We start from the raw sequence: 6,184 nt of genomic DNA on the forward strand, positions 1-6,184 counted from the left end.
CGGGTAGCTTTTACATTAATTTGCATTGACTCAGATTACAAGCTTTTGAGGAATTATCCAGGTGATGCAACTTGTTCGGTACATAACATTAGGTTTGTTTGCTAATGTAAAACATAATGGAACTGCAATTGTGCAATAAATGTATCATAAAATATTTTTGCGTTTATCAGTGAAATATCTAATGTTGATTTACTGAATGATGTGGTTGGAAATGTTAACTCCTACCTTGGAAAATGATCACTTGACATTCTGCTGTTATTTCTGTTCTTTTTCTACTAGTCCATTGATTATTTACGGAGTAAAAAATCAGTTGTAAACTGCATCAGTCTGCCCTGTGGATTTCTTAACAGAAGTTATGTTTGCGTTGAGTGTTTATCACAAACACGGTGCATCATTGCGCTCTAAAAACTTCAGTGCATTTCTTTTCTCAAAACACTTGCAAATGCTAATTGTATATCAAATCTAGCATTGTTTATTCCCATGTTTACAAGCTTGCCGTCTCCTCACCACCTGTAAATAAACAGTGTTTTTATATAGCATGTTTTCTAGTCTTCCAACCACTCAAAGCTCTTACGAAGACGTATCAACATTCACCCATTGAACACATTCAAACCGTGAAGGCTATTGTCATTTTGGGACTCTGTCAAATATACTCTCTCAGATAGTCACTGCCTCAATATTGTAATTTGTACTGTGCTTAACTTAATATATGAAGCGTTCTGAGGAGACATTGCAAAGATTAGCTGCTGTTTTGGAAGTTTTTCTTGTTTTCCACCACTAGAGTGTATGCTTACGCCACTGTTAACCACGAGGTGAACAAGTGACTTTACCCTTCGGTTGAGTTGAACAGGTGCACGAAGTATTCAGATGCATTCCCTAAGTGGCAATAATGTAAAGCTGCTGTCCTGCTTTCAGTATCTTACTGAACGGTACAATTATTTATACATGTTTTTAACTTTTAATAGAATGCTCTATAAATGTTTGCCTGTACTGGAAAGAAGGTAGGTACAAGAATTGTAAAATAAATAAACAGCAACCCCTTATTTAAAAGTATTTCCGGTTTCTGTACCTTTGTCTGAATTCTAGTTCAGTATTTTTTGATTTGCATGCATCCACTGTATCTGCCAGTTTGTGTTGTATTTTAACACCACATCCTTATGATGCTGGTAGTAAACTGAGCTCTTGGTAAAATTTAGGGGAGGAGGGGGGTCATCATAGAAATAACGCAGCACATTGTAAACTGGGTTAGAAGTAGCTAATGTGTATGTGAAGCATAATGTATTGCATGTGGAATGAGGAAAGTGAGCAGGCGTAACTGCTGCTGCACACAGATCTGCATCATCTAATGCGCCCTAGAATGGCCCGGGTCACAGCAATCCCGCACACACGCAGTCTTCGGATGTACTGCTACCGTCATTAAATACATTTATTTGCACATAAAATAGGTGCACTGGCTACATAGTGCTATCTTCTGTTGGAAAGAGGACGAGTCTCAGTGCTTGTGTTTGCGCCTGCCTGGGTAAGGTTGCAAGGGGTCATGGGAAATGGATTCCATTTATGTGTTCATAATGTCATTGCTGTCTCATTGAATAAAACATCAACACTATGAGGGATAAAAAGGTTTCCCAGACCTATGATTTGAACATCTCTTTTTGGGTCTAATCACAGCAGTAATTTCCACATTTGGTGATAACCTGTAAACATGTCTCGTCCAGATTTGTTCCATATTTGCGATCTGCAGACCTGACAGCCTGTCTGTTCCCCCCGTTAGCATTGTTCTTGTGCTACTGACCACAACAAAGCTTCAACATTATTGTGATCTATTTTATGGCTCGATCTCCAGCATGTCTGACTGCTGATGGAAACAGCTGTGGGCTCCATCTGGGTCAGTTAGGCTTCAGCCTTTATTATCTGATCCGATACATTTTGCCAAAGCAAAGGGAGATATTACACACCACAACCCCCATGGAACCGCCAGCTTTTTCAACAAGATATTTACTCGCTTCTAAAGCTGAATAATTTGTTTTTAAAACCACAATCTCTATTTTGCAGGGTATTATGGTCATGGGTATTAGCTTTAATTTAGCAAATAAACTTTTACCGCACTCAGATTGTTTGAAGTTACCATACACATTCTTCCAAGTGTTTGTACTCTGACAATATGCATAGTTTTTGTGGAGCATTGTAGTTTTAATATATAGATTTATAGCTAAACCCATCTCAAAAATATACATTTATGGCAAACATAATAAATTGATGAGATACAGCCACTTTCTAATTTTTAATAAAGCTTTGGAGTCATTTGCTCCATACTATTTTGTTTCACCACTGGATTTAAAATATTAAAAAATAAAGAAGAATTAGATCAGATAATCTTTGCAACCTGTTATGTTTGAGATCTGACATCTGACCTTTCCAATCATTATTCAAACCAATTATATGAAGCACGCAGCAGCAGGATTGCGGGAGATGACAGCTGTTCCAAAGAGCGAAGCATTAAATATCCAAGAACAAATGAAAAGCTGTATTCAGCAGGTTACCATATTCCACTCTGACACATCACAGATTTGAATGAAATACAACATTGAATAAAAAGTAAGAAAATGTAAATACAAAATTCGGTCCCCCACCACAACCCAAGCTGAACAACACAACATTGACATAATGATTACCTTATCGAGTGAATGTATTAGCAAACAGATGCCAAGCATTATCATTATCATTCATCTGGAGTCGTGTTTGTGTCCACAATAAGTCCAATATCCACTCTCCTTAAGCTCTGTTTGAGTTCTTCACCAACTCCAGAGGGAAATATCTGTCTTTAGAGTTGGTGCTTCCCACAAGGTTAGCAATGTTAGCTCTGTCAGCACTTTTGCAGTTGTTTGCAATGTTAGCAGAACTGCCAGAATGTTGAACCTTTAACCAAATAAAACCTTAGAAGCGATTGTTGAGACCTTGAGAGACCAAAGGGATTGGGAGCTCTGCCTGTTGCTGTTGGCTCTTACAAGAAGGAGGGGGAGAGTCAACACTGTCTCCACCGCTCCACAGTGAAAACAACAGGGGCAGAGGAGATAGCATTGGGGCATGTACAAACGTATTCATCCGTGCATTCATTCATCCATTGTCCTTTCAGCCCTGTGCTGAGTTTTGGAGGTCACTGTCTAATAGCAGCCAGTGTTTCTGGTCACATGAACAAGAGGGCCTGGCTTGATGGGAGGAATTTGCAGTGGGACGAAACCCACTCCACAGCAGGAAGTCTCTCCAAGCAGAGAGTAAGGTCACTGAAAACTCAGCTGGACTACAGACCATACCTGTCAACATTGGAAATTCAAAATAAGGGAAATCTTTTGGCGGACTCCTGCCCATATTTTCACAGCCCCTACCCATGTAATGTAAATGTAAACACATAAGGGACGGGTCTATACATTCAGGAAATACATGTTTATAAAATGTATGTATTTGATTTATTAGTCAATCAAATACATTGATGAGTTGTGTGGCTTTTGTTTCCCCCGACGAGTAGCCTTCTTCCTTGCGATGGCAGAGTCGGGAAACATGTCCGCGACACTGCGACTGAAATCATCGCAGAAGTTGAAGGCTTCATTATTTTTCCATCTATTCACTGTGACTCTCATCTATCTCTTTACGTCTTCTTCTGTGTTATTGTTCCTGTTTTCTTCTTCTGTGTGTTTACTGGCGGATAACGTTGTTCATCTCATGTTAAACATAATACTGCCACCTGCTCTACCGGAGGCCACTTTACACTTTTTTTAATTAGGCCTATTTTTTTTTGAAAGGTTAAAACTACGGGATAATTATGGGAAAATTGGGAGGGTTGACAGGTATGCTACAGACTGAGCAGGGTCATAATAATGACAAACTTGTACTACATCCGTGTTACATCTGTCACTGCATACAGCTGGCCTTCTGCTGTCTCACAGCCAAGATCTGTGAAGCTTTTCTAACCGTTTTTATTGTGAAGCTCTGAATCACAGTTACAGTTTCACAGGACATGACTGTGGCCACGTTATGTAACAGAAGCCTAAAATGGCCTGACATCACCTGACTGTTGAACAAACATCATCAATACAAATGTTCTGTTACACAACTATACTACTGAGTTGGTTAACTGTGTGTAAAAGCAGGAACCCAAAGTAGGAGCAACAGTGCATCTTATTGTATGTTAATAATAATAATAATAATAATAATAATAATAATAATAATAATAATAGTAATAGTTATAATAGCTATATATATATATATATATATATATATATATATATATATATATATATATAATAGCTAAATAAACAGTGGAGCAGTAGTCAAATACTGAGGAGTAATATGGAGATCATGTGACATGATGCCATCTGTGACATGACTAGAATTAGTTGCATAACGTTTTGAACAAGCAGCCACTACAGCTGGTAACTGAAGGCCCTGGGTTATTATGAATCTCATTGCTTTTCTTGGCAAGACACATAGCATGCAAGCACTAGGGTTGGCCAGGCGTCCATGTTCGCACTAGATACCTGTACTGTTCAGGCCTATGCCCTGACCAATGGGCTATTCTGATCCTAACAGCCAATGCCTAATAGGTCAATGCCTGGCAAGGAAAGCAGGGAGGAAGAGAGAAGGAGGGAAGGAAGAAAGAAAAGAAGGAAAGAAGAAAGGGATGAAGAAGGAAGGAAGGAAGGAGAGAAGGAAGGAATGGAGGAAGGAAGGGAGGAAGGAATGTAGGAAGGAAGGAAGGAAGGAACGGAGGGAAAAGGGGAGGAAGGACAGAAAAAATGAGAGAAGGAAGGAGAGAATAAAGGGACGAAGGGAGGAAGGACGGAAAGAAATAGGGAGGAAGGGATAATGGAAAGAAGGAACGAAGGAAGCATGGAAGGAGAGAAGTAAGGAAGGATGGAAGGGAGGAAGGAAAGAAGGAAGGAATTAAAGAAGGAAGGAAGGAAACATGGAAGGAGGATTAGGCTAGGGGTTAGGGTTAGGACAGGAGGATGGAAGGAAAGATGGAAGGAATGGAAGAGGGAAGGAATGAAGGAAAGGATTATAATTTTAATAATACACCATTAATAAGAGCAGTTTTTGGGTTGCTAGGTAATAGAAAAAAAAACTTAATTTATTGGATTGTGTAACCACAGTTTAAAAGATGGCTGTAGAGGATCTGGACCAAAAATCAATTGATTAACTCATAAAGCATTTATATTTGGGAGGAAATCACAATTATTCATTTGTCCACTAAATTGGACATCATGCATCACTGACTACAATATTGCTACTGTTGTTCTTGAAAATATTTCATCTGCAGGAATGTTTTTGGCTGTAATTCCATTTATTTATGTTATTATAATGTAATTTGAAGTTTTTGTATATCTTTATATTTTGCATGCAGTGTCTTGTGGCTTTGTGCCCTGGGTGCAATTATATAGAAGATAGTCTTCTCTAATGAAGGATCTTGTTATTAGTGTCACACTCCTCTCAGTTCTTAAGAGTTCACTGTGAGGATCTTGTTATTAGTGTCCTACTACCCTCAGTTCTTAAAAGTTCAATATACACTGACTAAAAATATAAAAACGCAACACTTTTCTTTTTGCTCCCATTTTTCATGAGCTGAAATCAAAGATCTAAGAACACAAAAGGCCTATTTCTCTCAAACATTGATTAAAATCTGTTTTAGTGAGCACTTCTCCTTTGCTGAGATAATCCATCCACCTCACAGGTGTAGCACATCAAGATGCTGATTAGACAGCATGATTACTGCACAGGTGTGTCTGAGGCTGGTCACTCTAACATGTGCAGTTCTATCTTGAAAAGAGGCCTTTTTTATGCACCAAACAGCCAGTCAGAAAACCAGTCAGTATCTGGTGTGACCACCATATAGAGAAATGAACATTGAATTCACGGGCAACAGCTCTGGTGGCCATTCCTGCAGTCAGCATGCTAATTGCACGCCAGTTCAAATCTTGTTTTGTATGCCTGAAAGAGCAACACAAACATTTTGGTTGCAGCCTCAACCAGCTTTTTCATGTTCAGTTGTTTCCCCTCCATAAAGCCATGTTCTTTTTCAAATCAAACCCAGCAGCCTCAAGGACAGCGCAACCTGTTTGTCCTCAAAATATTTGAGGACTGTTTATACAAATTATTATGAGAAATATGTGAAACTGGTGAGTATGTTTGC

The sequence above is a fragment of the Cottoperca gobio genome, chromosome 23 (genome assembly GCF_900634415.1).
Source record: "Cottoperca gobio chromosome 23, fCotGob3.1, whole genome shotgun sequence".
NCBI lineage: Eukaryota > Metazoa > Chordata > Actinopteri > Perciformes > Bovichtidae > Cottoperca > Cottoperca gobio.